Raw genomic sequence first — 12,268 nt, 5'->3', positions numbered from 1 at the left:
AATTGGAATAGAATCCATCTCAATTTATTCCTAGAAACAGTTCTGCTTTTCTGAGGCATTAAGAATAAATTGAGGTGGATCCTGTTCCAATTAGAATTTATGATTAAGACCATCATTTCAGGAGGACAAGCTAAGCAAAGCCACACACATTTGAAAATCTATATGACTGAGGGGTCTTAAATAAAAAGGTTACTTGCTGAGTACAAAGTCATCAGGACCCAATCTCCCTGGTGATTTCTTCTCAGTCTCCGAATTTCCAGCAAAGTGACCGACATTTGAAGGTTAGGCTCAAGGAGTATTTATCATTGAATCATAGGATTTCAGAGCTAGAAGGAACCTTTTATAAACGTGGGAACTAAGCTCAGAAAGGAGAAATGACTTGCTCAACAGCAACGACAAGAGGGGGGCCTGCTTCACCATCTTCCTCTGGAAGGACAGGTACGCCCTCCACTTCAGCCTCAAGGGCAAAGTGAGTCAAGGGTTGAAACAACTCTCTTTGAGTGGCCTCTGTTTTTTCTCTCAAATCATTACTGTAAAGGTAATATGCAATTTTCACTTTTTACTACAGAGTCAACTGGTAGAGGGACCATGTGCCAAACCCAGCCTTTAGGACCAGGTCCATCATCTGAAGGGAAAATCATACGTATTAGGACCTACCATGTACCAACGTCTGATAACGATCCAGCAGATATTATGAGAACACCTACTGTTTGCCTAGCACTGTACTAAGTACTTCACAATGAGTCTTTACAGCAAGCCTGTGGTAGGTCCTATTTTTATTCCTTATTTACACAAGAGGAAATTGAAGCAGAGAAGTTAAGTAACTTACCCAAAGGCACCCAGAGAGTGAGTGGCATAGCTAAGACATGAACCTGGGTGTGGTGGAACCAGAATCTACACTCTCACCACCCGGCTGTTCCAGGCCAGTTCTCACCTAATCTTCACACTTTTATCATGGTGCTATCATTCTCACCATTTTGCAGATTAGAAAACCAAGGCTCAGGAAGGTTGAGGAACTGGTGGGAGACCCACGCATTAGCCATTTTGTAGGCAACCTGCCCCCAGATCCAGTTGCTACACAGCTCACCAGTCATCTGTCTTCTGATCGTCCTTCACCCTCCAGCTTCCCCTGATGGCACATATGACTTTGACAAATTGATTTCCTCGATTAATGTTTGAATGAATTTCTGGGTAGATCAAAGTCAGTTCTTCCTTTATGGGATAGGAATAGAGAACAGGTGTTTGGGCCAACATCTTGGTATGCTTCAGTCCTGAGGAAAGGGCATACAGATCGTTCCTATTCACTAGTGTTTCCCAAAATTCCCGGAAAAAAACCACCTCGTTAAATACAAACTCCAGGACCTGCTCCCGGACTCATGCATTTCTAAACCCCATGGAGCAGCCTAGAAGGCACCGTGATTAACAAGTACCCCCATGTGATTCCGTTCCTTGGGGAAATTTGGGAATGCTGGATAGAACTGACCCTTTGCTGCCTCTTCCAGCCCCCAAATTAAATGGCAGCACAATGCTAGACAGACGTGCCTTTGAATAGACGGGCTTTACATCAGAAACACTTGCTTTGGTCCCTGCTCTATTACCAATTATACTTCTCAGATAAGTTCTTTAACCTTTTGCTACCTCAGTGTTCTTCTCCGTAAATGGGATTAATAATGTTTTCTATCTCACGGTGTTGTCCTGAGGGATAGTGAGATGAAGCAGGTAAAGTGCCCGGCACAGAGCCTATCATAGAGGCGGGGCTCAAGAAATCATCCTTTCTTATTATTTCTCCTAGTCTAAGGGATTTACATTCCCAAGGATTCAGGGTCCTCAGTCCTCAAAGGGGAAATTTCAGCCTCTAGCAGCAGGTGCAGGAGCCAGCGGTAGGGAAGGGCGTGGCAGTCTTAGGTCCCCTGAAATCACACCAAACATGCCTTAGGGACTGGTAGAGCAATGAAGGTGCTCCTGAGCTCCAAGCTGCATGGGCTCCCACTTCTCCCCAGAGCACAGGGCTCACCTCGGCAGCCCCAGGTCCTGTCTGAGCCCGTCACAGTGACCACAGTTCCTATGAGGACCTAGAAAGCTCCCAGAGGTCCTGGTAAGCAAAGGGCCGAGAAGGAGTGTCTACTCGTGGCTGGGCTGGTCCCTTATCCTTGAGAGCAGGGAAGTCCTGCGGTCTCAGGCTCTCCAATAGGTCTCAGATCTGGCTCAGTCAGAACTACCACCTCTAAGTCAGCTCATGCCTGAACCCCGGACCCAAACCTGTAAGCGGGTGAGGGCAGCGACGCATCCATTCATTCACTTCCATGAACTTTTTATTTAGTCCCTGCTAAATATGGACTCAACCTTGTGCTGGCCCTCTTGATACCTGGTCCTGCCCTTCAGGAGTTTACTGCCTAACAGGCAAGACAGACGAACAAGCCAGGGTCACATAGTGTGGGTGGTGAGGTACGGAGGGGTAATCCTAGATGCCTCAAAAGGTCGTTTCCAATTCTGTTTCGAATCTTCAGCACAGCCCACAAGCGATGGGGTCACTTGGCTCCCGGTGACACCTACCAGCTTCGTGTCACACTCTTCTCCCATGGGCCACTGCATACCAGCCACCTGGTCTTCTTTGCTTTTCAGTGAACGGACCAAGGTCTTTCCAGGCTCAGGGCCAGGCTCTGCCCTGAACTCTGCCCCTTGTTTTGTCTGGACTTCGCAATTGTCCCTCCTTCAGGGAGTCCACCCTGATCCCCAGACCAGGAGACTTGCAGTGACATTTATCATTGTATCCCTGGCACCCAGCACTGCACCTGGTGTATGTGGTGCCAGAACCACATACATCTTGCGCTAAATATTAAAAACCTCCTTATTGATTCCCTCCCCTCTCTTGTCTCATATACCCAGGTGATAGACATGCCCACATCTCTGCCATCACTAACAAAACTTTCCTTTCTGCTTCAAGATGCCAACCTTTTGCAGCAAAAATCCCAGCAGATGCTACGAAATTACAGATTTTCTTTTCGCATGAGCCAACTCAAAATCTTATTTTGGGGTTAGGTTCCCTCCTCCTAATAGAAATGACAAAGCAACACTTCAGTAGGAGAGAGAGCTCCAGGTTTTTTGTTATTGGTTGTGGTGGGGTTTTTAACAGCAAATCTGTTTCTTCTGCAGGTGAGCTGGAGCCAGTTGTCGAATTTGGGGGAATTTTGTGAGCCCACTGTTAGACCCAAACATTATTAAAAATTACATAAATGTACAATTAAATAAATTACATTAAAAGCAAAAGTAATAAATATGCAAAATCCATCACTTTCTATGTATTTTATGACATTTTACTGCTATATCTGCTCTTGAGGTTATTTACACCCACTGTACCTGTGTGGTGAGCGGACACACATGCCACTGCTTCTCTCTTCCCAACTCCACGTTTAGTGACATTATGTTGGTAGCTTGAAATTGACATGGAGGGGACGTTTACTAAGGAAATCGGCAAACGCTACAAACCAGGAGTTATTATTTTTTTAGGGAGCTGGTTTTGAAGCATTTACCAGCACACCACTGCCACTACCCAAAAACTAACAAGGTCAGTCCCTGCTTCCCAGAAGTTTGCAATCCAGTGGCAGAAACACACACACACACACACACAGAAACAGAGAGTTAAGCATGATCCAAGACAGAACGGCATGTATTAAATGGAGCAATGGACAGCAGCCAGGAAGCGGCTGGCTGGAGCTAGGTTGCCTTCAGATGTGGCCACAAAATGAAAAGATTTACACAGGAGACCCAGAACAATTGCTCTGCCACCTAACTAATTCCTTGGATCCTTATTAAATTATTAAGAAAGATCTTTATATAGACATCCAAGCTTCAGCCTGTGATCAATTCACATGCTTCCCTTACGATGAGGTGCTTACCTTCTCCCTCAGTCAGACAGAGATCAATCTATACAGGTCAGACTGTTTGAATACATCAGAGAGCTTGGATTGCCTCCAGAGATGGGTGCTGAGAACCAGGCACTCAACGTGGTTAGTAATAATTTGGCCCGTTCATCAATGGAGCTCAGTAAAGCGTGTATTGATTTTTCTCCAAAAGATTTACCAATTTGAAGCAGTAGCCCGCAAAACCAAGATAAAACATCAATAGTATTAAAAAACATACTAGACATCTTTTGTGCTTATAAAGGCCAAGAAACTGTTAAAAATTTTAAAAGCTGAGTGGGGGGCTCTAAGTGACCAAGCTGCCAGTAGAGACATGCACAGTGGTCTCCCAGCCTTGGGTGGAAGACAGGATTCTCTGAGTTTAGCTCCTGCCACAGTCTTAATGGGGTGGTCACCGGGTGTTTTGTTGAACTTTAAACAGTTTCATTCCAACCTAACCTATATATTTGTAGCATTTGTTTAAAAGGTCAGCCAATTCCAGTTTTTAAATTATATCTACACACCTATGTGTATATATATGAACGAGTCAGGGAGTGAATGGAAAAGATATTAAGGGACCACAGAAGTGTGAGAGGAAAAGGAAGGGAGAGAGGACAGAGGGAGGGGAAGAGAGAAAGGAAGAGCATAAGGAGGGAGAGGAGAGAGGGTGGAAGGAGCGGCTGAAAGAGTGGGAGAGAGCTGCAAGATGAGAGGAATTTCTGAAAGGAAAGGAGAAGAGATGAAGACAGAGGATGGGAGGGGGCAAAACACAAACAAGGCAAAGGCCAGGAAGAGGGAGGGAGAGGAGAGAGGGAGAGACACGGCCCAGGGAAAGGGGGTGGGGAGGCGGCGGTGAAATCTGGGAGGGAGGAACACTGGTCCAGATTTGAATCCCAGCTCTTCCACCTGCGTCAATTACTGTTCCAGTCTCAGCCTCGGTTTTCTCATCTGTAAAATGGGGATGAGAAAACCTACACTGCAGGATTTTTTGAGGAATTAGGTGAGCGCGGACGTGTAAAGAGCAGGCCCAGCCGTGTCCACTAAGTGAGACGCCAGGGCGTCTGGTGCGGGCGTGGGTCACGTCTCTCTTTTAAAGAACACAATTTCTAAACGGTGGCCTGGGTTTGGCCTCCCTGGAAAACCGAGCCCAAGCATGCACTCACCCTAAAAGATGGCACCCTGCCCGGGCGCCAGGGCGCATCGCTGGAGAGCAGAGCGAGGCTTCCCGTGGCTGCGCCCGCCGCCGTCTGCGCACCGCGGAGGCGCGGGCAACCGCCAATGAACTTTCCACAAAGACAGTTTGCTTCGCGCGGATCTCAATCCATAACCTTTACTGGTCTCTGTAGAGTCATTACGACCATTAGGCTGTGGACTCAGCACTGCTTTAGCTCTTAAGTTAATACAACCGAGACTTTTTTACTTTCCTATTGGGAAGGAACATGTGCAATTTTAGTGATTTCTTAGATCATTCCATAAGTAAATCAAATATTCTTTCAAGCCCAGTTATCAAAATTGTGTCCTTTGATACCACGTCTTCCATCAAACTGCGGTAATCCAGATCAACACATTTTAAACCTCTGCTATCTCCTAATATCATCCTTACTAGATAGAGTAATTAAATTTGTACTTTTTTTACAAGTCGTACTCAATAAATCTGAATAAATTAACAACGCATTACTAAGACTGCTACATTAAATTTGCATAGTGCATTTAATGAATATGCAACTGCAAGTGGAAAGGTCTGCTACCGAGAACCTTCTACATTAGCATAACTACTTCCAGCATGTTTCTTAAATAATGCACTCATTTGCACATCACTGACTTGGCTAATTCTAACTTCAGTCAGGGTAGCCTTGTAATTAAGACTCTTGCTTTAATTTTTAATGAAGTTTATGTTACATCAATCCTGACAGTAATGAGGGGACATGGAAACAAAAAGGCTGCTAATAATTAAATTCACAAACCAGTTTGAGGGATAATAATTCCTGAGGAGAAATTACATGACTAATTATTAATTAAATATTCATACTATTGCACAGCCATCTCACTTAACTGCTCTTCTTGTTGGTAATAATATTGAGATGTGGATGCCTTTTGCCAACCATTCTGAGTTTAAGGTCTCTGGTTCATTTTAGTGCGCCATTAATCAATATGACACAAAAAATAAAATTGTTTTAATTGGTATCATTTTATTGTGTCTAAATATTACTACAGTTGGTTTAGTTTGTGGAGAATTAATCTAGTTAGTCGGTGCCTGTTTTATGGAAACATAAATCCAGTTTATATCCATAAACATCTAATGGCAGGACAACTTGACCTTTTTTTTTGTAACATTACTGTTTACAGATAATTACACCAACTCTTTAAAAGGTTATTTAATAGCTCTGCATTCATCACAGTAAAATGAAAAACATGCAATATTATTTAACTCCAGCCTGCTCTGAGGAGATCTCTCAGACCCCCGTTTACCCACACTGGAAAGTAAGCAATATTAATGTGTGGGTTTTTAGAAAATGTATGAGAGCTTTTCTTTGAATGTGTACAAACTGATTTACATGTTTGGGTCTGGATCTTCGAATATCTCATTCATAACTGAGATGGGATCTGGTAAGGAAGAACGTATTTCCCAGGGTCACCACTTTCTCTTGCAGGAAAACATGAGGCTGAAGATTTTATGACTCTGGATATCAGAAATGGCAACAATTACCCTCAAAATCCAATAAACAAACGTTACAAAACCAGAGAAATTATGATGATGAAGCCTAATTGGCTGTAGACAAGCTTTTTTTTTCTTTCCATTTTCTAAGTGATATTGGGTATCTGCATTTATAACAAGAAAGTCCCCATCTGTGGGCAAGTTTAGCAAGGACAAGAAAAGATCTACAATATTTAAATGGCTAACATTAATCATTAAATTAAAACCGGTCATGACATTTGTTTAAAGCTCTGATAAAGTCAGGACAAGATGCTTCCTGGAACCATTACGCGTGTTCTAAAATGAAATAGACACAGAAAAGGACCTTTTATCCTGCCGGGGCATTTAGAAATTCTGGAACCAGGGCAAACATTCCATTTCATTTTTCTAATAACTCAAACTAGTTGATTCATCACAGTGAACCAAGTCTATGACCATAAACCATGGGACAAAGGTTCCCCTCAGCTGCTCTTGTCACCTTGCTGCAAACTGACAGGTTCATAGGGCATTATTACAGGGCCTGAGGGGTATCAGTCGTTCCCTTTTACTAAATCTTAAAAATCTTTTTAGCTTTCCTGTTCTATCTACTCTCTTAAACTAACACCTGAAGGCAATTTGAAAAGACCACTCAGCATGAAGTAGTTTGTGGGTGCGGGTCAGTGTAAAGATGTCACAGTAAGTCCTGGGGCCTGGTCCTGCTTTTTGATTCCTTCACTTGAGGAAATCCTTCTACGTGAGAAACTCTACTTGAGTGGCAGAAGGCCCTCCAAATGGGTAAAGTGGAGACCACAGAAGTGACCAGGGTCCTTGTTCTGGAGGAACGTGCCAAGTCCTGCCTCTTTCTCCTTTCCTTGCCAGGTGCATGCAGTATCTGTCCCTGGTGTAGCAGATGGAGGGAACCGTCCAGCAGCAAGGAGACCAGCTCACCACAGGACCCTATCATCTCCTTTTAGGCAAGCAGCCAGAGCGCCAGAAAAGGTTAGGGCTTGGAAGCGAGACATACCTAGGTTCTAATCTCCCTTGGCCTAGTGAGTATCTTTAATAACTTCATCTGAATTGTAGTTTCCTTTTCTGAATGGGGATGCTCATACCCCCTTGGCAGGTTGTTGTGAGAATTAGTCACACATGCAAGTGCTTAGCACGTGTCAGCCTCATGAGAGACCAGAGCAGAGTGCCAGTGATTGCTATCGTTATTTCTTCCAAGGAAGATAGTCGGAAATTCTACCATTAGAGAGTCACTCCTTTGAGCGACTCTCAAAGCTTCTTTTTAAAAATGCAAATTGCAGGAGAATTCCAAGATGGCGCCATGAGTAGTCCTCTTTGTCTCTCGCCCTTCGAGTCTACAATTATTTGGACACTTATCGCTTGACAAAGGATATCCAGACAGCATCTCAGGACGTCTGAGACACCCACGCGACTATACATCGGAAGGCGGACGGACTTTCCTCCGGGAGGATGTGGAAATAGGTGAAAACTCTCCGACCCCGACGGGCAGCCTAGTACCCGCAAGCGGCTTTCTTCCAACGGACGCCCCCAGAGGATCCACACACATCTAGGGCAGGAGCGAGAACACAACAGAGGAGCGACGGTGGAAACAGGTGACCAGAACCCTACTTAAACCCCCCGCAATTACTCCTAAACGCAGAGGGAAACTTTGGAGTTGCACACCTGAGCCCGCGGGGAGAGTCTCTCCCCGCCATTGGCGGGGAGACCCGGCCTGGTGCTCGGGGCGCCCGGAGGGTCCCAGAGAGACGCCCGCCCCGGGGGACTAGGGATTGCCGGAGATCTCGGAGAGGACCGGGGCGGGGGAACTTTCAAAGGCGGGTCCGGCGACCCGGAGGGGAAGCGCCGGAGCTCCGCCAGGCAGCAGACAAAACTCTCTGTCTGCCGGTAGCAGAGGGGCCACGCCCAGCATTCAGGGCTCCCGGCAGAGGCTCGGACAGAAGCCCAGAGGGCGGGGCGTCCCCCAGCTGCCGTTGCCCGCCCCGTGGGACTAGGGATTGCCGGAGATCTCGGAGAGGACCGGGGCGGGGGAACTTCCAAAGGCGGGTCCGGCGACCCGGAGGGGAAGCGCCGGAGCTCCGCCAGGCAGCAGACAAAACTCTCTGTCTGCCGGTAGCAGAGGGGCCACGCTGAGCATTCAGAGCTCCCGGCAGAGGCCCGGAGAGAAGCCCAGAGGGCGGGGCGACCCCCAGCTGCCGTTGCCCACCCGGTGAGGCTAGGGATTGCCGGAGATCTCGGAGAGGACTGGGGCTGGAGAGAGTTCCAGAGACCCAGCTTAGTAGCCTAGGGGGAAACCCTACAGGCTCACAGAAGCCTTAGGGAAAGCCTCTGCACAGCATCAGTAGAAGGCACCCAGCCGCCAGCCACAAGGCTGGAAGACCCCAGGGCAAAAGCAGCATAGCTAGGTGTACTAACCACAGACTGTAGAAGATGCCAATAGCTCTCCTGCGACCCATAGAGGACAAGTGAGATTTGGTGGGTGCCGACAGCAACCGAGCGACAAATAAAAGTGATCCCACCCCTGGCCGCTGGAAAAGCCCATAACACCGTTGCAGACCCCAAGGAGAGAGCGCATCTAGGTGGGCAACAACAGTAGGCACCTGCAGCCTGAAGCCCCCCGTGACGGCCCCCACGGCAGAGGAGGGAATCCAAAGGGCCACTGTGGCTACGAAGAGGGGCCCAGGCCCAGTTAGCAACTACGGACAGGGTTCCTGGTTGGTGAAGTATAAACAGCTGCTCCCCCCACCGCAGCAGCTGAAACAAGTGAAAGGAGCAACTAAACTCTATCTCCATGCGGAGGCACAAATCAACATCATCAAGCAATATGAAAAAATACATTAAATCTCCAGAACAGAAAGAAAGTAACAAATACACAGAAATCAATCCCAAAGAAAATGAGATATATAACCTAAATGATGATGACTTCAAAACAGCCATCATTAAAATACTCACTGAGTTAAGAGAGAATTCTGACCGACAACTCAACGAGTTCAGGAGCTATGTCACAAAAGAGTTTGATACGATAAAGAAGAACCAAACAGAAATACTGGAAATGAAGAACACAATAGAGGAGATTAAGAAAAATCTAGATGCTCTGAACAGTAGGGCCGATAATATGGAGGAAAGAATTAGCAATTTGGAAGATGGCAATATAGAATTGTTGCAGGCAGAGGAGGAGAGAGAAGCAAGACTTAAAAGAAACGAAGAAACTCTCCGAGAATTATCAGACACAATTAGGAGATGCAACGTAAGGATTATAGGTATACCAGAGGGAGAAGAGAAGGAGAAAGGGGCAGAAAACCTATTCAAAGAAATAATGGCTGAGAACTTCCCAAATCTGGTGAGGGAGATGGATCTTCAGGTGACAGAAGCCAATAGATCTCCAAACTTTATCAATGCAAGAAGACCAACTCCACGGCATATAGTAGTGAAGCTAGCAAAAGTCAACGACAAGGAGAAAATATTAAGGACAGCCAGGCAAAAGAAACTAACCTACAAAGGAACCCCCATCAGGCTATCAGCAGATTTCTCAGCAGAAACTTTACAGGCTAGAAGAGAGTGGAATGATATATTCAAAAATCTGAAGGACAAAAACCTACAGCCGAGAATTCTCTACCCAGCGAAAATATCCTTCAAATACGATGGAGAAATAAAAACTTTCCCAGATAAACAAAAATTAAGGGAGTTCATTGTCACAAAACCTCCTCTTCAGGAAATCCTCAGGAAAACCCTCATTCCTGAAAAATCCAAAAAAGGAAAGGGGCTACAAAACCAAGAGCAGAGGAGATAAGTAGAAGGACAACAACAGAGAGTAGCAGCTCTACATCAGAACAGATTAAACCATGGGACGAGAAACAAAGGAAACTGAAGAAAACCGGAAAACAAGACACAAAATGGTAGTGGTAGGCCCCCACGTCTCAATAATCACTCTAAATGTAAACGGATTGAACTCCCCAATCAAAAGACACAGAGTGGCAGGATGGATCAAAGAACAAGATCCAACAATATGCTGCCTCCAGGAAACACACCTCAGCCCCAAAGACAAACACAGACTCAGAGTGAAGGGATGGAGAACAATACTCCAAGCTAATAATGAACAAAAGAAAGCAGGTGTCGCTATACTAATATCAGACAAGGTAGATTTCAAAGCAAAACAGATAAAGAAAGACAAAGAGGGACAGTATATAATGATAAAAGAGACTCTCCACCAAGAAGACATAACACTTATAAATATATACGCACCCAACACAGGAGCACCAAAATTTGTAAAGCAACTCTTAATAGAACTAAAAGAAGACATCAACAACAATACAATAATAGTAGGGGACCTCAACACACCATTAACACCAATGGACAGAACATCCAGACAGAAAATCAACAAGGAAATAATAGAATTAAATGAAAAATTAGACCAGATGGACTTAATAGATATATATAGAACACTTCATCCAAAAACAGCAGGTTACACATTCTTCTCAAGTGCACATGGAACATTCTCAAGGATTGACCATATTTTGGGAACCAAAGCAAACATCAATAAATACAAGAGAGTTGAAATAATATCAAGCATCTTTTCTGATCATAACGCTATTAAACTAGAAATCAACTACAAGAAAAAAGCAGAGAAAGGTGCAAAAATGTGGAGACTAAACAACACGCTTCTCAACAAACAATGGATCATTGAAGAAATTAAAGAAGAAATCAAATATTATCTGGAGACAAATGAAAATGAGAACACGACATACCAAATCATTTGGGATGCAGCAAAAGCAGTCCTAAGAGGGAAATTCATCGCAATACAGGCTCACCTCACTAAACAAGAAAAAGCTCACGTAAGCAACCTCAAACGACACCTAACAGAACTAGAAAAAGAAGAACAAACAAGGCCCAGAGTCAGTAGAAGGAGGGAAATAATAAAAATAAGAGCAGAAATAAACGATATTGAAACAAAAAAGACAATAGAAAGGATCAATGAAACAAAGAGTTGGTTCTTCGAAAGAATTAACAAAATTGACAAACCCCTAGCCAGACTCACCAAGAAAAGAAGAGAGAAATCGCAAATTAATAAAATCAGGAATGACAGAGGAGAAATCACAACAGATACCAATGAAATACAAGAGATCATAAGAGAATACTATGAAAAACTATATGCCAACAAATTGAACAACCTGGAAGAAATGGACAAATTCCTAGACTCCTACAATCTCCCCAAACTGAATCAGGAAGAAATGGAGAATCTGAATAGACCAATCACAAGTAAGGAAATAGAAACGGTAATCAAAAACCTCCCCAAAAACAAGAGTCCAGGACCAGACGGCTTCTCTGGAGAATTCTACCAAACATTCAAAGAAGACTTAATACCTATTCTCCTCAAACTGTTCCAGAAAATTGAGAAAGATGGAGAACTCCCTAACACATTCTATGAAGCCAACATCACTCTGATCCCCAAACCTGACAAGGACAACACAAAGAAGGAGAACTACAGGCCGATATCACTGATGAACATAGATGCAAAAATTCTCAACAAAATTTTGGCAAACCGATTACAGCAATACATCAAAAAGATTATACACCATGATCAAGTGGGATTTATACCAGGGACACAGGGATGGTTCAACATCCACAAGTCAATCAACGTGATACACTACATTAACAAAATGAAAACCAAAAA

The 12,268-nt window shown here is 44.5% G+C and overlaps 1 long non-coding RNA gene across 10 annotated transcripts in view; it reads right to left on the bottom strand.

The window, feature by feature from the left end:
* The window catches only part of LOC103564304 (uncharacterized), a 30,914-nt gene extending 25,734 nt beyond the window's left edge, over positions 1-5,180 (bottom strand). For 3 of the 10 annotated variants that reach the window (XR_011541031.1, XR_548037.2, XR_011541029.1), the window contains exon 1: positions 5,063-5,180. This is a non-coding gene — a long non-coding RNA (uncharacterized lncRNA). The remainder of the gene's footprint in view (positions 1-5,062) is intronic. The other 7 variants (XR_011541032.1, XR_011541027.1, XR_011541026.1 and 4 more) reach the window with 5 other exon arrangements.
* Positions 5,181-12,268: the final 7,088 nt, after the last annotated feature.

Source organism: Equus przewalskii, chromosome 1, assembly GCF_037783145.1.
Source record: "Equus przewalskii isolate Varuska chromosome 1, EquPr2, whole genome shotgun sequence".
Lineage (NCBI taxonomy): Eukaryota > Metazoa > Chordata > Mammalia > Perissodactyla > Equidae > Equus > Equus przewalskii.
This window is presented reverse-complemented; position numbering and strand designations above follow the sequence as displayed.